Source organism: Phalacrocorax carbo, chromosome 4 (assembly GCF_963921805.1).
Source record: "Phalacrocorax carbo chromosome 4, bPhaCar2.1, whole genome shotgun sequence".
Taxonomy (NCBI): Eukaryota; Metazoa; Chordata; class Aves; order Suliformes; family Phalacrocoracidae; genus Phalacrocorax; species Phalacrocorax carbo.
Window position 1 is genome coordinate 14,866,253 of NC_087516.1, and position 24,045 is coordinate 14,890,297.

The following is a 24,045-nucleotide window of genomic DNA, read 5'->3' on the forward strand; positions in this document are numbered from 1 at the left end:
TCTTCTTTTTTTATAAATAGGACAAATTTTGTGGGTACTAGTCTGGAGAAGAACTTAGCCATGACTCTTCCAGCATCCTGCAGTTCTCACTTTCTCTGTGCAGAAATGCTTAAGTTGAGAGGAGTATTCTTTGTGTCTTGGACATTTGAAAAACACTACTTTTGTTAGTTTCTGCTAAATCTAGACTTAGATTAAGGAGTTTTCTTCTCTGTGACAATTAGCGAACAGAATTTCTCAGTCATTACATATTAATTGCTTTGAACTGTGAAGCGTACGGAAACGTTAATAAAATGGGGAGATACTGTGATTTAGGATGCTAGCTATGCTTCACACATGCGATTAGCAAAAACCCCCCACATTTAAACCCACTTCATCTTGGGGTGCAGCTTTTCAGAGCATAAAGCTTTTGCAGCTTCTCAGAAAAATGGGTTACAAATCATTCCTTTCAACAAGTAGTACCAACACTTGTGTTTTTGCCAGTTGGGGCTGGTTTTGGTCATCAGGATTAGTTATTGCTGCAGTGCTGAGCTGATGCCTTGTGATTTTTGGTAATGAGTGGACTAAGTTTTTGTGTGTTTCACCATAGACAAAAGGATTGAATTCTTCAGTGAAAGATTACATAATTATATGCTCTGTCTTTGAAACTTCAGACCAATGTGTTTGAAAAGATTTTTCAGACTGGCAAATATTAAAACCTGGTATGATAACTTCAGCAGTGAAAGCAATTAAAGGGTGAAAATTGGAGGTATGAGTTGTTTCCATCAATTTTGGGAAAATGTTCTTTAGTGTTGAAAATATTACAGTATGATATAATTGCATAGAATTTTAAATGATGGATACTTTCTTGAAAATGTAAGTTTCCTGACTTCGGGGTGGTGTGTCAAAGCTTTCTGTCTGCCAAAAAAATGACATTTTTATAGTGATCAGGTATCAGCCTTGAGGTGTGTGTTGTCCTTTTTTACCCTACTGTTCTGACGCTGCCTTCCCTTTTGATGGAGGGTGGTGAGCAAAATAGAGAGGTGGATGCACTGCATCTGCTCAAATTTAAATCTGTTCCATTTCCGTAGGTATTGTCCAGCATTTGAGAAACAAACAAACCGAAAAGCAGATACAGTCAAATGTAATCCAGCTTCCTTTTAATCTTTGCTTTTCTACTATTAATAGGTTGCTTGATGTTTCCCATTGGATATTTCCTTTTTTGGTTGACTTTCAAATGATTTTGAAGGTGGATGTAACCTCACTGATTCTAAATTGAGTATTTAATTTCTGTAGTACAAGATGCAACTGACTGGTGTTTCCCATCTCTCCATGTCTCAGCTGGATAGCAAGTGTGAAATGGGCTCCAAGTGAATGTCAGTGGAGGCTCTGTGAGGATATCCAGAAGCTCTTAAATGTTGTGTTGGTCTGTGGTTGAAAGTAAGAGAAGGGGTCTGTGTTTGACTCATAAGTTTATTAGAGCTCTAATAGGGAGTATTATTGTAATATTAGAATTCTAACATGGTCATTCAATACTTTGTTTGGTTTTTTAATGGAAAAAAAGGTAAGTCCTTAAATGTTTAGTACAGGTGAAAGTAAGCTATGGCTAAATTTAGAAGACCAGAAATAATCTTGCTGCAGGACTTCTGGGGTTTCTGGAACAAAATACACACCTGAGCCCTGGCAAGTAAAAGCAGAGCTGAGAGCCAAGTGCTGGGTTCTACGGCAGCTGCCCCTGAGTGTGGTGGGGACGCGGCGCTGGCTCCATGGCGGCAGCGTGCCGGGGAGCACAGAACACCCAGAGCCTTCAAACAGCCCCCAGAGATGGGGGGAAGTTGATTAAAGGGGCAGGAAGACAGGGGAGTTTGTCAGCAATGTGTTGAAAACAAGGTGTTCTACAGACCATTGGTATTTTGAGGAGGAAAAGCTTGCTTTTGGAGTCCTGCATTGTTCTAGAAGCATTGAATCATCTGCTGTTTTTCAGATTGACGTGTAAAATACAGCTGTAATTGCATTATGGGATGTTTTGTTGCCTATTTTCAGGTGGTTTGGGTGTTCTTACAAAGTAGAATCAATTTTATGTTCCCAGGCTTTTTGAGATTTCTCTTTCTTAAAGAAATTTCAGCCTTCCTTTGAGAGTTTTTGGCTGAGCTAATGGGCTCATTTTCCCCCTACCTTATCTCCATTTTAGCAGGCTTTTTTCTTGCTTTTATTCTTCCTTGCTGGAAGAGAAGCAAAGCATTGTATGAGCTGCAGAGGAACATACTGCTTAGTCTTCTGGCACTTCATGTACAACATACACATGTATATCTGTCTTTTTTATAACTAGTTCACTTCTATTAAAAATAAATGGTGATAGCAAACCGATATGTGAAAGACAAACATGTAATAGTGATGAAAACCATTTAATGATTAGTAGGGAAACAAATATTTATTGAAAATAAAAACCATGTCTAAAGGCCCTAATGCTGACTTTTGGAAACACTACCATGTTGTGGTATCTGCAATACCGTATGTCCTGTACAGTAGATATTGTTTAAAATTGCTTGGGAACTGGAGCCTTGCAATTGTGTGCTTGGAATGTCCTGCAGATAATTAAGTTGTGGTCAGGCTTTAGAAAAATAAAAAGTTCTCGAACTATGATTTTATAAACATGCTACAATAACATTTCTTTATATTTAACAGTTTCTTATAGAAAGCTGATACTCTCACAAGGCACTGACTAAAGGTAAAACATCAAGAAAGAAAAAATATTAAATTAAAACTTCACTTAGGATGTTGACAGTTGGCTTGTAATATTAAACAGATGTGCGTGTTCTTGGGATATTCTTTCAGAACCTTGTTGCATACCCATTTTCAAGTGACAGCTACAAATTTTTGATTAATTTAAAATTTTTTCTTCAGTTGTCTTTGATATATATTAATTTCTTTGGGTCAAATCAGTTGGACAATGTGATGCATAGTGTAGTTTCTGCTGTGATGTTCAAGGTAAAGGGCTCCTTTATGAAGGCTTAAATGGAGACATTGGGTCATTCAACTACATAGAAAAATTATTACACGTATGCAAAGATTCTTGGGCATGATATCACCTTTGCATGTGTAAGAAGGGCATTTATTAATTCTGGTTGTGAATATGGTAGGGCATAATTTGGTCTCTTTGGCTTCTAGTCAATACTGCACATAGGAGTCAACACCAAAATAAAGAAACTTAAATTTTTAAAAGAGGTAAGTTCAGTGAAACAGAGGGAATTATCAATTAAAGGAAAAGTATATAGCACTGCTAAAATGACAAAATATTGTGTCCAGTTCTGACATCAACCTTTTTCAGAAATGTGGTGATGGTGGTAGGTTGTGTTGGTTTTGCTTTTTACAGGAGAGAGGTACAAAAATGATCTAAAGTCTGAAAAATGAATTTGGTGGAAAGAAATTTTCTCATCCTGTTTTGTTAGGAGACACGAGCACAACATAAAAAGTCTCCGATTGTTCATGAAACATATGAAAAAGTAAAAATAAGATACATTTACTGAAAAAAAAGTACATACTACTTGTGGTGTGATTCAGCTGACCCTTGATTTGGTAGATTCTACATCACTTGAAATCTCCAGCTAAGCGGAGTACCAATGCAGTTTGCAATATATGCACAAGTAATGCAGGAGTTAATGCATAGGGATGGCTCAGGAATTCCTTTTTACATATGGGACACTGCTTCGTACCAAAGCAAAGAATTGGATACTGGTTTCCCAAATCCCAGACTACTGCTCCAGTGACCTATGACTCTGTTCAGTCTGACCTTAGACTGTGCGAATGTATGGATGTTCTGTCTTCATTTTTAATAATAAAAGAACTTACAGGAAACAATGTGTTAAAGTATTTCTAAAATAAAATTGTCATATTAGACTTAACAGGGTGCTTAATCTAGTTATCTACTACAGAAGTTACTTACTGCAAAGTAAGTAACCTCTCTTTTTATGTTCCCTTCCCCCCCCCACCATGTGCAGAGTGTGTTACATTATTTTTCTGTTTGTTTGGTTTTAAGAATAAAGGCAGCATTAACAGGGTGAGGTATTCATTGGTTAAATAATACTGCATTTCTGTAGTCTCCATAGCAAATCAGTTTCATGTGTATGAATTGGGTATCACTTTGTTTTGTAAAGATTTGTCTAAAGATGCAATCATACACCATAAAGTGGATGAGACTAGCTTATTGAAAGAATGAACATTATTTGTTTTAATGATGGTGTTTCCAATTGCTAAGATTTTTAGCTCACTGTGGAACCCATTAAAGCATCAATGGGAAATACTTATGAGAGCTCAGATATTGTTTCTTGTGTTTTTGAATATGATGTAAAGGAGCATATAACAAATACAGGAAAAGAAAGGAAAGAAGGAAAAGAAAATAGGAAAAAATATCAAAGAGTTAATCAGTTGGTCTAAAATGTGACCTAGTATAACTTCTTATATTTATTTTCTTCTGTGTGATGGCATAGAGAATGGTGGTGCTGTGGTCTGGCTATTACTTTACCATTGCTTCACAATTTATTGTCTGAAAAATTACAGTAGTTTCAGGAGTGGTTTGTGGGTTCACACAAGACACTTGAAATACTTACTACAATTTTATTTTGTAGAGAAAATAAGGCATGTACATTGTTTGAAGGAAACTTTCTTTTGCTTACAATAAATGAAAAGCCTTTTCTATATAGCTCTTAAAGATTGACTCTTACTGAATTAAGCATATGCACCCTATGTAAATTCTAATCTGAATACTATTCCAATTTTAAAGAAATATATTTAAAAGCCTCCATTAGAAATGTGGGAAGGAAGATAATGCAAATACTACATGGATTTTATCTTCTGAATAAATTTGCGTGGTTGTTTTTGACGCTAATAAGAAACAGAAGTTTACTTCAAAGACCTTTTTTAAAATTTGTTTATACGTGGTTGTTACTGATGCTTTTACGTTTAAAAAAGAGCTACTATTACAAACCCCCATTACTTCTTTGCAGGCATTTTATGGATTGAACTGCTTTCAACAAACTGATTTGTATCAATCAGTTCTTAAAATATAGTGGAAGAAGTTTCTTCTTTCAGTCAGACTTGTAAGTTGTACTGGGAGTTCTGCACAGCCTGATGACAATAGGCATAATCTTCTGTCCGAGCAGGCGTATGAATAACTCTGTTACTACCATGGATCTTTCTGCTGGGGCTCTGGTGGTTGGTTCTGACTTCAGATTTTGTCATTTACTGGAGGACTTTGAAATAATATGAATATTCATATTATTCATCTTTTATTCCTAAAATATGAATAATAATGGAAGTTACATGAGATAACTTGCTATGCTCTTAAGCCTCTTTCCTTAGCACACTTGGAGAGAGAGAAGGAGACAATATTAACATATTTATATTATCCTTATTACTGGTGCTTAAATACTGAATCTCTGGCAGAACAACTCTATAGGTGTCTGATCCTACAAAGATGACTGTTTTGCTGAGGCTGTTGACAGTGAGATGGTGGTGTTGATTAAACACAAATGTATGTTGTAACAAAAAATACTTTCTTATTGGAGTTTTATAAGCAGGAAGATTGTTGTAATGCAAATAAACTGAAACTCTTGAATAGTATGTTGTTTGGAATTAAGTTTCCTACCTCTTTTAAGACTATGAACCAAACTATTATATTGCCTTCTGATTGCATGGTGTGTTTTCTGCTTTAAATTGCTATACAAGCTCTGAGACTCCCTAACTGAGAGCAGAGCTAGATATCCTTTGTGCAGCATTTGAACTTGTAACTAAGCAAGTCATTTAAAATGCAAGATGAAATCCTGGTTGTACCGAAACAGGCTGCAGAGTTATGATTGATTTAATTGAAGAAAATATTTTGCAAAAAATCCTTAGCAGAGTAAAAGTTTAATGCTTGTTGCTTGTTCCACATTTTTATCTTGTGAGTGAGAGTGAGGACAAAGGCTTAGATGAGAAGACTTCTCTTTCAGCACTCTCTTAAGTGCTTTTTTTATTAGTGTACCTTCCTTGCTTTTTTTGTTTGTAAGAAGTGAACTGAATTCATTGGGACTATTAATACATTGTTGAACTGGGATTCTGAGAGAGCATTCACAGAAACTTCTGATGAATAGGAAGGAATTACGAGTAAGGACATTTCTAATCTGTGTTATTTATTTGTATTTCCAAAGATATTCTGTACCTTAAACCAAAATAATTCTATGAATACTTATACGTAACAGTTGTTGAGTAAAACTTGCAATTTATCAAAAAAGCGTAGTTTTGAAAATATGTAAGAGTTGTAGCAATTAACCTACATGCACATTTATAATTCTAGAAAATGGACAATGTATTACATTCAAAGACTGGATCTGATAGACCCAAATTGCTTAAAACATCAGTTATTGAAGATGTCCCCCTGGGACTTTGAGAAACCATTTAACAGATGAAAGTACATTTTGAAAAGTTTGACCTTACAGGCAATCATAAAATGAATCAAAACAGTTCTTTCCTCCCCGAAATGTACAGAGCCCATCTGTATCTAATCCAGTAATTATAGACTGAGTTCAATTACCTTCTCAAACTTGGAGCAGACTGGAGACTAGGCAGTGAACAAACATAGGGTTTTGTCTAGACCTCAATTGACCACAGTCTAAAACTTGAATTTATATCTAATTTTATTTTTAGCTTCGTTTGATAGTTTTTTAAAAGGATTTATTTTGCTACCTAGATCATGAAAGTTTTTACTTCTTGACCTAGTGTTTACAGCTACATTTTTATCCCATTGAAGTTAATAAAATGTCACTGAGTCCTAAGACTTTACTGTATAAGTGATTTCAAATGTAGCAAAAGTGGGTTACCCAGCTCTTTTGAGTCTTTAATATTGCTACAATGAAAGCATGAAAGAATCTGAACAAAATTATGTAACTTTTTCTCTGCGCTTGTATCTGTGTATTTAATGTTCAGAGAAAAAAAAACCCAAAACTTTGTTGTTTTCTGCTCTCTTAAAGAAATGAACCCCAAACCTACCTGACTGCAGTATTAGAAATGGTGCTGAAAATATATTTTACTAATTTATTTCAGTTAGAGCAAATGGACTGTCCATTCAGCCATATGGTTTTAAAGAATACATACACAGCTACAGGTTGTAGCAGCTAGTATAGGTTATCCCTTTGATCGCCAAGTTGAAGCCCAGGCGTCTTTCGATATTATCCCAGAAGTGAAACAAACCGCATAACCTACATCTTGTTCAGAAGTGTCCTGTGCTGTGTTCACTGTCTGACATAACATTGCCAACATGATCTTCTCATTTCTTGTATGACAGTTTACGTGCAACCCTCACTGGAAAAGCGTTCTTTGCAATAAGGATGCGTGTAGTTTGCAGAAACCAACCACTGTGTGCAAGACTCCTGTTGTCGCAATAGTACATTTCCTATCTCTTGGGTAGCAGTGGAGGAGCCTTGATTAAGGATGGAATAAACAGTATATTTTTAACTCTTAATTGTGCAGTGTGCTTTTGATGGGCTGGTGTCTCTTGGCAAGTGAAGGCTATGGTAATTGGTGCGTTCAGTTTAACTTACTGATTCTTAATAGTAATCAGCATTTTGTAGCAGTTGCTCTAATTAGTTAAGAATGTGGTTCATGATGACTTCCAAGTCAACACTTATTTAGTGAATAAGCTATACTGTTCCAATGAGTAGTAAATTTGATGTGACAAGCAGGAATCTTTTGATGTTTAATTGGTTTTCCTTGTAACACTTGAGGGAGGGGGAAAAACCTGGTCTAATGAAATGTTTCATAACTGTAAAGCTGAGAGGCCCAAGAGATTGCGTTGATTGTTCTGAATGTATTTTGTCTCTATTTTATAAGCATGGGAAAAGTTCTCTAATACTTGTCTTCTGGGTTTTTTGTAGTGTATAGTAGTTTTCTGTGTGAATGATAGTGTTCTGAAAAGTTATTATGGAAATATTTCAAACTATTTTCATAACTGTAGTTTTAAAACAAAATTTGTAATAGTATATGATGAGGAAACATAGTACGTTTTGATATATAACATCAGTCTGGTGTTTTTCTTTCTTTCAAAAAAGGACTGTCATGCACTCAGAAGTCAGGAAATCCAGTCTTCAATTTCAGTCCTTCATCAAAATCCTATTTACAAAAGCACTGAGAACTTGTTGTTTCCTCCCTGCCTTAACTCCACATCAGGAGCTAAGACGACCTTTCAGCTGTTGCTAATGGGGAATGTCATAACCTGTTGTGCAATCTTACTTTTATTAGTACGTTTATCATAGAAGGTAGGACCATACTCTGTCTGAGAACAGTGAGCTCTTCCAATAAGTCCTACAGCAATATTTTTTTTTTCTCCTCTTTATTTCTTACGGCCATTATGGTAAACAGTTCACATGGAAATTCTGGTAAAGTTTATGCTGTCACTCAACATACCACCAGGTTTTGTAATTGAAAGTAAGGATGGTTGATATAAATTTCTGCATGTTTTCATTTATGTAATAAAATGCTGTTATAGCTTTGTAGTTAGAAAAAGGCTACTGCATCCATGATGCTGCATCTGTTACTTGTGCTCCATTTCATTTTACAGGGCTTCAGTGTTGTGCAGCACTTCAGAAACTGAAGTGCTTTAGACCAACAGCTGAACTGAGTATGTTCTGAGAGTATATTAAGGCAATGCCTTTATAAGCTACCTAAAATGAGAGTGTTAGATTTTGCACTGTGTTTGGTCTGATCTAGCCAATTCTGTGATCTAGCAACACTAGATTCTCAGGCTACTAACAGTAATCGTTAAGAGTAATGCCTGTTACAACAGACAAAAATTATGTTACAGTGAAAATGGAAAAATGACTGTTTCATACTCTCTCTCAAGATTTTTCATGACCTTATCTAGTCTGTTTGTCCCAAGTGAGGGTTGCTTGGTAGGGTTCCACCCCTTTGCTCATTAGCACAAGGAGTTCGTTCTGCAACTGTTGCAGGAAAATACCAAATTTCAGTTAGAAAGTTGCATTCAACTAACACTGCCTAATAGATTTTCTGCCATGTGCATTGTGTATGCTACATGTTTGTAATGTAAGAGGGAAAAAGGTCAGTACTATCTTTAAAAAAAACTTGTGTTTTCAGTTTAATGGAAAGGGAACTTTTAAAAGTGAAAGTATTTGTCCTTCAGTGGATATTTTTGTGTTGACGATTTTCAAACCAGATTACTTAAGTCAGCTCTTAGAATTGCACGTACATCCTCTGCCTTGGAGCTCTCACTCTGAACTGCATGGAGAGCATGTGTCTTTTAACTGCCTGTGTTTAAACAAATACATTTAATTTTCCTTGCAATATCGTTTTAAAATCTAAAGCAAATATTAAATATATTGTAGTCCCCGGACCTGACTTTGGCAAAAAATAGTGGATCTTCAGGAGTCTCCCCTTTATTTTCCTGTTTCACTCATTTAAAAGGAAGAGAAGCTTTTTTGCCCACATCTGTTACTTCCAACTCTTACTTTTTTGATGTGTGCTTTTATTTCTGGCTCTGTCATATTTCATCATAGCTCTCTGAAATCTGTCTCTCATAATTCTAGTGTCACTAGTGTCTAGTGTCTTACTGTTGATATTTTCTTCTTCGTTTGCACTCTATTTGGTTCCTTTGTTACTGTATTTGTTTCCTGATTTTTCTACTGGCACATATTACAGAATTAATAGTTGCTTGTTTATTTAAATAGTAAGGAAATTTTAGCTGTAGGAAGGATAAACTGGTTGCCCACAAATATCCAGTCAGTTGTTTCACTTTCTTTCTGCAGCAGAAGGCAGGCTTATTCTTTTTGTTGCTGTCTAATTTGTCTCATAAGGCAAAGAAATTAAAAGGAAAAGGGCAGTCCATATGAAGTTCCAACCTATATAATTTTTTCCCCTCTCTTGTCCAGCTCTTGCTTTTTGGACTTCTTCATTTTCTTGACTCCATTCATATCCTTAATTAGTATTAATAATAGCTACTAATTAAGCAATAAGATGCCTGCAGTCATTAAAGCGATGCTTTTTTAAATATTCTAAAGTGCAAATTCCGCAAATCAGTTCAGGTAAAAGAAAAAATATGTTGCGTTACCTAAACTTCATGAAGAGTCACAGTTCAGCTAAGTTGATACAGTGCAACTAAATGTAACTGAACAAAGTTACATTAGTAAAACTTTCTATTGAGACACAGCTTTTCTATTTTCTTTCTCTGTCTTTCTATCAGTAGTCATATTTGTCTGTCTCTTCCATGCTTACTGGTGCTGTAGTCATGTCAGACAGTTGGGCTGCTTATTGCAGAAACAGTGCTTGAATCATTATGAAGGGAACTGAGGAACATTCAGGACAAAAAAGAAAAACATGCTGAAAGCCATGATATCTAAACCAGTTTGCAGGTATCTGCACTGCTGCTGCTCGGTTATACAGCTATACAGTGCATGCAACAATGTGCTTTTCCATTGGTATAATATTAGAACTGCAGGTATTTTAAATACTTGTGTATTCCTGTGGGGGAAAAATGATAATTTTGAGATGCTTTGGTTGTAATGCTGATGTGCTGAGGAGTAAAACATGCTATTAAAGACATGAGGTTGTGTTAACCCTCTCTTTGCTAGCATATATATGTAGCACAGAGCGTTTTATTTAGGCTACTTCAAACACTTTGAAGGAGAATTCTTTACACCCTAATAGATTTAATTATTGGTTTGGGGGTCTTGTTTCTTCCCCGTTAAGTGGGTTTTTTTTGTTTGTTTGTTTTTATTATTACCCTAAATAAGGGCCCTGTTCTTCCCGAGTACATGCTAGTATAACTATGTACAAACCAGTATCCATCTTACAATAGATACTTCTATTTCTACATATTCATATCTGCTGAAACACAAGTATTTTCTATCCAGATGTTTTGTTATTTCCCCCTGCAATGCAGTAGCATTTAGCTACTGCAGGCAAACCTGGGCGATCTAGTTGTTATGGCAGAAGACACAGAGGTGACATCGATTTCTTCACTGTGTACAGGTTGGCGAGACACAGTGGAACTGCTTGATGGACGCTGAATCTTAACACAAAGCTTCTTAGTAACTCTTATGGCTTCATCTATAAGCACAATCCCTTTCCTCTGACTGGAGGTTAACGTGCTCGTATCCCAGTATGCTTAGGTGGTGGATAACTGAAATGTGCTCTCACTGCAAAGTGCTTATGAACATAAATCTATCAATAAATATAATGTGTGTCTGTGTGTGTTTCACCATCTTGCTTCCTAAGATTGTCTCACAGCTGGCTGCGTGCTCAGCTGTGTATATTGTTACTTAGTAATTTCAGAACGGAGCCTGTGTTGCTTTCCTGAGCAGCCAGGAGGATAACTCCCTTACAGCCGTTTCTCTTGGAGGCCTTTTGGAGTTGCCTGACTACTGGCTGAAACCTCAGACTCGAGGTGGCAGTGTACAGTGGTAGTATGTCTCAGTGCAGATGCTCTTTCCTTTTATTTCAGCCAATCATTTTCTTTCATCTTGTATGTCAGTGCTAAGTTTTTGCCTTAGGTTCTTTTGGCTTGTTTCTGTGCTCTCTCCCTATTTGCACATTTGTCTTTTCTGTGGATACATACAATCAAAAAAGTGCCCACTGTGTTAAGTTGTGGGTCCCTGTGACTTTGAGGCTTCGTAGAGGCATAGATATAATGCTTCCAGAGTTGACTAATACATTGCAGGGAGAGGTAACCTATTACAGTAAGCAGGTGAGTTAGCTAGGAGACGTGAACAGACTGTTCTGTTTTCAGGTGTCTTGTATGGCCTTGCAAAGCTCATTTCATTGAGTCTCTTCTTTCCCCTTTGTGTTACAGTCCAAGTGTTTGTACGTCCATGTGAGCCTTGAGTTTGGCTAAGTCTCCTAGATCGTTCTCCATCGTGGACTGGGGTAAGAGGAGGAGACCAGAAGCTTATATCTCCATGCTAGCATTGGTTAGGACAATTACACAGTTGCTTAGCTTGCCCCAGTCGCATCCAGGTTTTTCTGCTGACTACTAATAGTGACATTGCAAGAGCAAGCATCGGTTTGGGCCGATATGCTCCAGGCCCTAGATGTGTGAAATTTTGACATATTTTTGCCATTGCTGCTAAGAAGCATTGCTAGATACAGAGGTTTTAATAAATTTCTATTTGAGGTGCTGGTAAGAGGAACACATAGTATGCTCAATGTCATCGGGGCGGGGGGACAGCTGGAAGAAATAGAAGTTTTTCCTGGGAGGCTGCATGTGTGTGAAGGATGGAGCGGGAGGGGGATAACGCAATTTACCTTTTCTGCAAGACAGGAGAAGGTTACTTTGCTGGGAAAAGTCACCTATGTTCTCTGTTTGAGAGATGACCTTTGTTTTCTTGATGGTAAAAGTTAAAGCTGTTGGAAGTAACACTTTGGTTTCCGGATGTGAATGAAGAGCTGGGTTCAGGTTTTGCTCAAATGAGGTTTTACAGAGGATCTACATACAAAGTATTTGGAGTAAACCAGTAACACTGCAAATTGTAGTCTGGCTGGACTGATAAGGGTATCCTAGAACTGCTCATACATTGGGGTAGAGGATATTGTTCTTATGTGTTGACAGCAAAAACCTACTCTTTGAAATCAGTACTGTAGTAATGGTTGCCCTTTTACTTCCTTCTTTAAAAGACCCTCACTCAAGGAGGTAAGGGCAATGCAATGTTGGAAACTCATCTCTTCATCACAGGCAGTGAGGAAAAAGAATTAAAGTTGGAATACAGTTTTAAATTTTGGGAAACACTATGTTTTTAAGCTGCAAGTATCTTAAGAGCTTGCTGGTTTTCAAATAGCAAAACTAGACAGTCACCCTATAGAGAGGGGTTTCCTGAGGACTTCAGAGTTGGTACAGTTGGAACAGCTGCTGTCTTCTTTAGAAACTTCTGGCTTTTTGGTAGCTTAACTTTCTTGCTGTCTCTTCTTCAGTTATATATCTGTGATTGTATAATAGAGTAATTGGATTTAGAGTATAGAGCTCAGTTTAGTTACCTAATATAAATAAGGCTAATTTTTTTTTCTTCTGATATGGTCTGATAATTTCCTATTGATATGATTGAGGGAGGCTTAGAAGAAAGCTTTGTATACAGGTAATGGAACAGCTATAAGTGCTGCATAATCATCATAATCCATGCAGGAATTGGGAATGATCTGTTAGGTTATATTTCTTTTGATGAAGATTCCTTCTCCTGCATACTTGTATGTTTTTCACAACTTCTGATAGATCTATGTGGCTGTTATGGCTGTTCCCACAGGAAACTATTTCAATCTATTGTGATGTGAAAAACTTTCTAGGTTTTGGGCTATGATTTTTTTGTTGTTGTTGTTTTAGTTTTATATTGTGAAGCATATCATGTTTCCTCATGTGAACTTCAAGTTCTTTTCCTTGCTTTTTGAAAATAAAGCAAATGCTGATATTCTTTTAGCTCTTACTGAACTGAGCTATAAATATTTAATTATTTTAACCTTGAAGTTGTTGTTCTTGTGTTTGAGGGTCTGCATGCTGGAATGTTTCATGCAACCTTGTAAATACTCTTAATCTATAGGAAACACTGCGGTTTTTTTCTGAACATAATATAATTTTTTTAGCTATGCTGACATATAAAAATGTTTCCTAATTTGTGCTTTTTCTTCTCTGCTATTCCCAAACTTTTTATGTGAAAAATTAATACAAATTTTTGTGCTCTCTTCTTGTTGGCCTCACAGTGCCATAGCAGTTTCTCATGACTGCTCTTATCATGACATGTTTCTTACATTCGACTTCAGCTTCTTTAATCTGAAAAGTCTTTAACTTTTTCGTACTGGTTGACATCTCAAGTAAAATTAAAATACTCAGAAATCTGAATGCTTTGCTCAAATTAGTTGAGTATGAATAAACTGTAAGAAGTAGCCCATCAAGTAAAATCTTACAACTGCCTACAAAGCTGTCTGTTGAATTAAAAACCCAGAAACCCAACTTTCATTTGCAATAGCAGTGTTCTGATTTTCATTAAACTATGTTTTACTCCATTTTGTTTAAACTCAAGATTAATGTCTGTGGTTACAGGGGATATAAATCTCTAGATTGCTTTTAAAAGGGATTGTTTATTCAGAACAGGGCTGACAGTCTCTTCTTAAGAGAAGCTATTACTTAATTTTATTTTTCTAAGTTTAAATGCTTAAAAAATATTTGTAATGATACCCCAAAGGCATCATAAAAATGTAAAAATAATTATACTCTAAAATTACCAAAATGACAGGAAATGAACATTTAAAAAAAAAAATCCTACTGAGGTTCATGGCTGAGAAAAAGTGAGAAAAGTGCCTTACTTCACAACTTAAATTCTTGTCAGAGAGTTTCTGCTTTCAGTGATTAAAAATATACTTTTGAATTGTCAGCATTACTCAGATGCAAAAGAATAGCATTGATTTCCCTTTTAATTACAGCTAAAGCTTACTGCTCCCAGATTCTGCAAGCACTTTCTTGGGAGAAATTTCTACATGACTATCTACTGGAATTTTTTTCAAGTAGAAATTATTCTCTCCCGTGGTTGGGGGAGGGGCGGCATTTTTTTCATAGGCCAAACCAGTTGGCAAATACCCCTAAGCAGACCAAAAGCAGCATGAATAGAATTTTGTAGTGAACAAATGCAGGGAGTCAGACACTTTTTCATGCCATATCATACATTAACCTTGGGAGGCTAATGGTCATTTGGTAGTTCATAAAAGTATGACACAGTGATGTCCTGTAAAGGAAGGGGTTTTTCTCAGGCATTATGGCTGGACTTTGGTCATGTCAGAAGACTGTTGAGCAGGGATGAAGTAAGGTGCCTTTGTTCTCAGTGGTGCTTTTAGGCCAGCTTGTGCTCTGATAAATTTCTAGCCCTTGCTGTAGAGTTGAGAACCTGTCGTGGTTTGCCTTAATTACCATTTAACGAGACACTTCTATTTCTTAGAAGGGGGCAGGGTGGAGGAAAGGGGATAATATTAGCAAACTGGATTTCAGATTGACTCTGTTAGTATCCTTGTACAGTCCAAGAATTATTAAAATGAGTATCTTTTTTTTTTCTATTTTCTGGTTTGTTTGTTTGTTTTTTTTTTTTCTTTTTTGCTACTGTTGTTTTCCTCACATCAGTTTAGCCAAGGACTAAATAAGTCTAAGGACTAGCAAAGAAGAGTTATTTTCCCCAGGGATGGAGGAGGGATTTTTTTGTTTGGTTCTGCTTCCTAGGTGCTGTAACAGAGGACTAGCAGCTTGCTCAGAAAATGCAGCAAAGCAGTCCATCTAAAGTGGGGCAGCACAGAAGAGATCAGTGTGCCTGACTGAGAAACTTTGTCTAGATTTACCTCTATCAGTGTGTCACTCCGCATCAGCCACATAAGGACATACAGTGACCAGGTGGCCCAGTGAGTTCCTAAGATACAGGGCAGATGATCCAGGTCTTGGGGTTTTATGTTACATGCCGGGGGGTGGGGAGGGTGGGGTGTGTGAGGAAGGGCACTCTGTCTTAATTTTCTGCCAATACCAATTTTTGGATGAAAATTTTCATGTGCACAGAATATTCTTTCCAGTATATTTATTTATTTACTTTTGTGCCTGATATATGCATGTTCTTCAGATGGAATCTTAAACTTCTCATTTCCAACTGGGCATTTTCTTGGTCCAGCCCAGTGTTTTAATGGGGGAGAAACTTATTATTTGGCATAAACGCTAGAGCAACTATTAACGTCGTGTTTCATCTGCTTAATACAAATGAAGGTTTTGAAACATAACAAAAGGATTTTTGCACTAAGAACACTATTGTGCTAATGATAAAAATCCAGAAAAATAGTTGAACACTGGAACAGAATGGTGCTTGTCCCCCTGAACTGTATTTGACAGTGGTAGGATTTTGAGACAGAGTAAGAGCTTTGTCAGTTTGTGCTGCGTCAGTGTATAGGTGTATTGTAAATACTCCAAAAATACAGAACTCCGAATGAAAAGGGCCTAGCAGAGGAGCGTGGGACTGCGGTGTGTGCGAGGGAGGCTCCGGGCCAGCTGCGGCTTCAGCAGAGCGCAGGACAGCACAGCTGATGCCACAGGCTGAACTGCTCTGGTGCCCTGTGATGGCTTCCGCCGAAGCGGATTCAATTTAGTCCCGAAGTGAAGCCCATGCACATGTAATTCTCTCAGAATTGCTCTGCAAAAACTTGAATTCTGAATTTCATAATGATGATCTGACAGAGTAACCTTTTATTATTGTATGTCTGTTAAATGGGACTGGAAATGTATCATAAAACATCTTTGAGTTAAGAAAATATGGTGCTAAATGAGCTCAGGCTGTGAGAACAAGGGACAAGAAAAATATCTCTTACAGAAACACACAATCAAAGATGAACGCAGTTACTGAAAGGTTGTAAACGGAGTGTTTTGAACAGCAATGGTAAAGGCCAATTATTGCAAATATGTATTTTGACCAACTGACTTTTATCTCTCAACCAAAACATTCCCCACAATTGTTGTGGGGTTTATATTTTAGTCAGTGAGGTTTTGGATGATTGTGTAAAAATATAAATGTTGAAGCAAGTTATGATTAGAGTTGGACAATAAGCAAGAAAAAGGGAAATAGTAAGTTTTATTAAAAACAGATGTTGCTTTTTTTTTATTGAAGGTATTTGTTGCCACAGAGAATAAAGACTGGTTACTAAAAACATTTGGCATGATGTTACGTTTTAGAAAGCCTACTGTTAATTTTTTTTTTTCTGGAGGTCACCTCATGTTCCTGTTGACCCTCTACAGTCCGTTTTCAGAATATTTAGATGTTCTTCCGTACATGCAGGTGTCAAACCAGTGTGTTCCCACAAAACCTAAGAAAATGGTGACAAAATTAACACAGACCCCTATCTTAAATTCTACATGTATTGTAGTTTTCTCATTCACAGTTGAAATTCAGTGTTTATAAGTAATTATCATATAAAATATTTCTCTTTCTGTATTTATAAATGCCTGACACACAAAGCATTAAAATGGATTTAAGAATATACAGTATACTTTAGGATAACTTCAATCTTAAAATTCAGTGGCTTCAAAATAATTTCTCTATATAGTTGGAGTTTGCTGTAGGTACCATACACATTTTTAAAACACACAGCAACGCCACCCTCAAATAACACCCCAGTAGAACCTAAATCGAGTGATAATACTGGGTGCTTTCAGCCTTTATTGTGGCCATTGAGGAACTAGAGCTTTCGAGATCTTAGGTGTTAATTCTGCTTTACTCTTATTAGAAGAGTCTTGAAAGAGGAATGGTTTGCAATTGTGTCACAAAATTCCAAAAACAATCGCTTCATCATGCACTTGATGAAATCTTATACCAACTCTGGATTATTTTTAAGGAACGCATGGTAAGATGAAATGAGAGGCTTTTAGGCTGATAGTGAGTTATTTACTACCACATTTTCCACTTTATATAATAAACAGTGAATAAAAAAATCAAAATAACGAAGTGCAGATCTAAAGTGCACTTTAGAGGCTAAGTATTTCAAATGAAAACTGACAGTAGCAAAAATCAATGAGGCACATTTATTGAACCATAGGCAGCATTTATCAATATATGCTAAGCAAAGCAGGGATCAAAAACAAACAAAAAAAATTCCTTGAAAAGCAAGCTAGTTTTTTCTTTACCATGCAAGACAGTGCTGCTCCACTCTTTCCTTCTTGCCAGTTTGATATTAAGCAAAAGTAAGCATTTTCTGCTCCAGGCCAGGTGTTAGGAAATTGGCTTTGCTTCTTAGTGCAGTTTAAAGGTTTCTTAATCATTTGTTAATGAGCACCGAATACTGCCTGTGGTATTCTGCAAACAGGTTTTATCTTCCAGTGTCCCAGATGGCCAATGCAAATTTCTGCAGTGATTCCTTAAAATTTTACTTTAGTTTTACAAAAATTGTTATTTCAAATTAGAAAACCACTGATAATATACACACTGTATTTTTTATATCTGTTTTCAAGGTAAAGATGGTACAAAACTTTAGAGTCAAAATTACTCAGTCTTCACTTTCATGGCTTTTAATTCAAGTAATTCAGTTTTGAATGGTCTTACCCCATGTACCGCATGCTTTATTAATACAACACCCCTCTTCTTGGTTATGTTAATTCCTCTGCTCCAAATGCAAGACTACTAATAAAATGCAGTTAAAAATGTTGCCCTGCCCGTCGCTGCTGCTGTAACATATATGCTGATGTAAAGCAGAAACTGAACAAAGTCACAATTTTCCTGAGATTAGAAGTAGCCAGGCTGGCTGTCTCCTCGCCTCCTGCTACCCGCTTCCAGCGTCGGGCCACCCCCATGCCACAGTTTAGATATTATTTGCTCTTTTGGGTTTCAGATTACGAGAGCAATTGATCTGTGTGACCTATTTTAGAAACTTTCACGTTTGCTGGGGAAACCTAAACCAAATGTATCCCCTCAAGAGACAAATCAGCTGAAAACTGGCCAGTTGATGTTTGGAGGCAGCCAGTGCGCCTCTGCAATGAATTCTGGTAGGACAGCACCACCTCATGGCCTACTAATAAGTCACCATCTAAACCGCTCTAAATAAGCGTTCTCGTTTTTGTTTAATTGGTTTAATCTTTGTTGCGTGTCACTGTATCAGGGAATTATATCACTTCATCTTTTGAAGGTTCCAGTTTCTGAAATGTAGAATGCAGGTAATAGTGTTTTAAAAAACAAAATCTTGACTGTTCTTGGGCACCGTCCTGCCAGGAGCCTGTGTGAATTCAATGGGCTGACAGTGCTTAAACTAGAAGGAAGCTGTGTGGGACCTGGCCTTCCATATGTTGTATTTTTAAAAAGTTCATAACTCAGTCTAATCAAAGGTGGTTCGTAGTAAAAAACTTCTCCATAGCAGCCATTTCTACATAAAAACTTTTCTAACTAGACTTTCCCAACTGTTATAGCTTAGGCAAGAGCCCAACCTCTTATATTAAATAAATTTTAAAATTAAATTGGATTCCTGTTTATAGTATCTATTCTGTTGGGTTTTATTCCAGATTTCTGAAAATGCTTGCCTTCATTACATGCATTAATCATGGAAAGCTTCCTTTTTTTTTTATGTTTTAGACATCGGAAACAATTTTTTTTTTTTAAATAAAACCAAGTTTGTTCTTATACCAGTTAGTGTGTCTCTTCCTAGTACTGAGACTGTACTTTTTTTGGTCAGAAATATGCAGTATATCACCTAATATCTTACTGAAATTCTTAATTTCTTCTGAAAATGGCAGTGGGTATGTTTGGGTTGCCTGGATGTTTGGAATTGAAAACATGATGGGTGCTGATGATATTTTTTGATATAGATTCTGATATTAATTTTAAAACAATCATATATTTTCTGCTCTGTGCAGGGGGGATTTTAGAATGTAGTCACCTTCTCATGAATCTGTAAATGGGATCTATTTAGGTAAGACATTTTAAAGATCAGGCTTTTTGCATATATTGAAAAATTAAATATAAAACTTTTCTTTTTAAAATTTTATTTATTTTTATGGTCAATAAGACACTTCCATCAGCAGTGCTTGTCAGTGCTGCTGAATCAACAGTAAATGCCGTGTCTCTTAGGACTTTTGCAAGAACCTTTCTATTATGTTTTGGGTTTAAGTATTTTTAAAGTTTTCTTTAACACAAGTACGTCTTTTAAATTCAGAATGGCAGTATAGTGCAAAGTGTAACAGTCAGTTTTACATAGTAGTAATAGTTGCTTATTGTTCTGATGGAAGAGTAAACTTGACAAAATGCTGTGTTTATTCAATGAACATGACTATTCAACGCTGTCGAGTTCCCCCTACAATATGTCACGGGAACCTACTCCAATCATTTTAATCGTAAACAATGCTGCCACTTCTTGCATTGGGTTAAACGTATGCAAATTGGAACCTACTGTTTCATGAGTGATCAATTCTTTGTTGGGAGTGGAAAGAAATGTTGTATGTATTGCTAAGATACTGAAGGAAGCAGAGTCAGCGTCTTTGTTCCAAAGTATATGCATCTTGTAAAGATGCTGCTTGGAAGGAATGCTTTCCTGATTCTCTCCTTATTTAAAAATGCAGCCTGCCCTAAAATTGTAAGAAAACTCTCTAAATAGAAGAACATCTACCATTTCTAGTGAAGGCCCCAAGTATAAATAGAGCTATGCATGCCACCTGTGGTAGCAGATGGCAGCCATTCACAGCTTCCTTTGTGTTGGACCTGTACTATATGCAATATTTGCTTTTATGTTTTAATAAGAGTTGTTTAAAAAATCTGCAGTGGCAGCAAGACACAGATATGTGTGTTAGAGAGGTCGTTTACAATGAAGAAACTTTTTGAAGCGCAGACTAGAACCTGAAGTAACTTTAAAAAAGTTACATTAAAGGCTTTAATGTATTTAGGTGTTAGGCTTTAGGGTATTTACTTGTGTGATGCTGACGCTTTTGTTGCCACCCAGTGGAAAACTGCTGCTGCTTCACTGTAGAGAACCAATTGTTTTATCATGATCAGAACTACACTTGAGTTTTTAAATATAACCAGGAGTCTCCAGCTTTGGTATCTGAGCTTAGGAGTGTATAATTTTAAGTTTCCGAAGTTGCAACTAAATATACCTCCTTTCATGGAACATGCATCTTTTAGGAAGTTCCCCACTCGTGCTATCCAGCTTCTGCTCTCCCGTATGCTGATACAGGTGTTTGTGGAGCTGAAATGAAAGCAACAGATTCTTTATATTTGGTCTTAAGCATTATTAACTCCCATTTCCAGAAGAGTACTTTAAAAAAAAAAGAAAAATCATTCCGTGTTTTGGGGTGCGGTATTGACCCTCAAGCAAGAGCCAGTGGGAACGGGAAGAGGAGATGGAGAGCCTGGAGTTTCGTAAGCAGTTTCTGTTGTCAGAAAGAATGTAACCCTCTGTATTCTGGTAGCGAACAGAAGCTCGAGGACATGCTGTTAGTACAGCAATATAACTGATGTTGGCAATATTTGAAGGAAAGGTGGTTTTTTTTTTTTTCCCCGTGACTCTCACAAAAATGTCAGTTATAAGGGGAAGGACACTACTGAATTTCCAGATGAGATAAGTTTAGTCTTAATATAGTGCAGAAGTGGTGCAAGTGTGAAGGGCATTTATCTAAGCTCTCCTATCCCCTCAGGGAAGAAAGGAAATAATTTTATTATTTCAAAGTTGAAGGAGAGGCTTATTTCTCTGTTCCAGACTTTCAGAGAAGAAGAAAGCTCATTTCCAGAGGCAAAGAATGGGAACCGTGACAAGCGGCCAGCGCTCAGATGTGTTTGTGCTTCGTCTTAAAAATTGCTTTCATCTATCCTTTTGATGCTGTGTCAACTGGTGGTATAATTATTTTGAAAAAAGGCATATATACAGCAAGTGGGAAGTGGCAGTTATGATGGATGGTAAATGGAGTAGAAAAAATGGATATGTTGAAATATAAGTGGGATTTAAAATTGTTCTAGGTCTACTTGAAAGACTAATTAGAGAAGTTACAAAAAATTAGCCCAGAGGCAGTAATAAGCCGGGTGGGGCGCAGAGGCGAGAGACCGACTGGCCAAGAAAACTGTTGCAGAAGGGAAGACTTTGTAAGGTCAGGTTTGGCAAAACTTGTGAGTTAAATAACGTATTAAAACACCCCAAAGTTAAAATATTCTGCTTCTGTGTAAATAAAAAGAGAATTAGCAAAAAAAGCGGATTTGTCATGCAGCTGGAGTATAGATTAAGAATAGTTTAGGCATGGTCTCCATTGAATTAGTAAGGAAAAAGCCATGGCCATCAGGGTAAAAGCAGGATATGTACTGGGAACCAGAGGATGGAATTGGAAATTTCTATAGAATTTCAGGACTTTATTGAAGTCAAATTGTGGTTATCAGATAATCTCTGGGTTGAGTTCAGACACAGGGGATTTGAGAAATCCCAAGTCTGAAAGAAGCTATTTTTAATGAAAATACATTGAATTGAAGATGGTACCAATTGATCAGAGGAAAGCAAATTTAATGCCTATAATTAAGTCAGCAGGGGGAAACTGATAATGGCATCAGCAGGGCCTGACCCAGAAGTGGTCCAGGATTCAGAAAAGATTTTAAGGGAAAGATTTTAAGGATAAATAGGAAGCAAGATACCATGCAGTATAGCTTGCTGTTTTACTGAAAATAGGATGTGCCTAACCTTGATGCTTTAAGGAAATCTGCTTTTTGTTTGTTAAGATGACATGGTATCTGATGGTAAAGTGTCTGATAAAGTGCTAATAGGAAGTCTAGAGGAGGTTAGCAGAGAAAATATTAACTGAATAAGATGAATAAGCAGAAACAATGCTTCTGCAAAAAGTGGAATTGCTTTTTGCATTGCCCAAAATAAGAACAGTACTAAACAAGATGAGTTTTAAAATCAATCCCAGAGTAAGATGGATCGGTAAAATTTATTGATGATACTTTACAGGAAGTGCTGAATGACTCTGGGTCTGGAGTAGGGGGAAGAAGAAAGAAATTTGGCAGTAGCGTATATATTTAGAGACTGAAACAAAGAAGAACTCGCCAATGAAAATGGTGGGAGAAAAGACATTTCCAGCTGAGTTACAAAGCAACCAGTGAATGCCTTTCTAGTTATCTTCATTGGAAAAGGATGGATACAAACTGGGGCAAATGAAAAGGAAATTTTTGGCTTACAACTATCTTATGAGAAGAAACTAAAAGCTTGGAGTCATTTGTCTGGGTGGGGCTGCAGGAGTTACAGGGAGATAGGACTATTGATGGTAGACTTCAACACACGTGCAGAGAAACAGAACTTTTATGGGAAAGGACTGTTCTGAAGAAAGAACAGATGGACAGAAGTTGGTAATCAGCTCTTATTCCTAATAAGAGCGGTAAGATTCTAATAGAGCCATTCAGTTGGAATAGGGATATACTTTATTACCTTTAGGCTGGAGCTTAATAACTTTGTGAAGAGTGTATGGTGTGCCTCTGATAACCCCAGAATATTTGCAGGCTCATGACACTGGAGATACCGTCAAGATTTATATTTGTATAATCAATGATATTTTGTGGCTGCAGAAGATTAAGAATTGTACCAAAGGAAGAAAAAAAAATTTTAAAAAATAAAATTCACGTTCCCTGTTATTCTAGCGAGACCTTCTTTTTCATAAAAAATTTTTATTTTGTTGGTATGGTAATGACAAATTGAATTCAAAACTCTGCCATTAGTACATGGTAAGAAAAGGCAAAAGAGAAATAGTAGCAGTGCAGGATCACAGAAGATGCTGTTAGAATTTGAGGGAAAGTAGAACAAGAAGTCTCACTTCTGATGCAAATCTTGGGAACTAAGAGCTTGATGCGAGTATGGGCATAATGGTGTCATTCTAAATTCATGAAAATAGCTTTACAAATGAAGGAGAGGCAAAGTAGGGTCAGTGCAATTCAAACACATGATTACAATTTTAGCCTCAATAGAATGCTCTTTGTGACTAGATGAATTAATTACTGTAAGACAGTGTTCTTGCTTGTCATTCTGATTCTTTCTGCTTGTTAATCACTCCTAAATTGTAGCTATTGCAGTAATATTAAGATTTATTACTTATAAAGTTTTGCTAATCTCTGTCTACATATTAATGTAAATGTTTTGAAATGTTTCTTATTTTACATTTCTACTCTTGTCCTCTGTAGTAGTTTCTTTCTGCCTATTAAGTATTATCGTTCTACTGAAACACTGTATGACTGTTTTAAATGCTTTGCTTTCATAGTCAAGCTTAATTTACCTATTCAGCGAATTTAATGCCATACCAAGTCTGAGCTGAGAACATTAGTACATAAAAAATAACTTCCAGTGGTGATGAGAATGAACATCTGTAGGATGGTTTAGCTTATTCTTTGTGCCTTGCTGATCTTGTAGTGATTTCAGTATTTCCCTTCTTATTGCTCGTGACGGTGCTAACATACTTCAGAAAACTTCGGATCTGCTGGAGGTACTAACAGAACTCTTTGCTACGAATGGGATGAAAGTTCCTGTCCTGTTAATCGCATGGAAAACTTGAAACATGAAAACTGGGAAAATTCTTATCCAATATGA

The 24,045-nt window shown here is 36.6% G+C and overlaps 1 protein-coding gene across 1 annotated transcript in view; it reads left to right on the forward strand.

The window, feature by feature from the left end:
- The window catches only part of STX18 (syntaxin 18), a 70,314-nt gene that overhangs the window by 9,341 nt on the left and 36,928 nt on the right, over positions 1 to 24,045 (forward strand). The gene's annotated exons all lie outside the window — the stretch shown is intronic.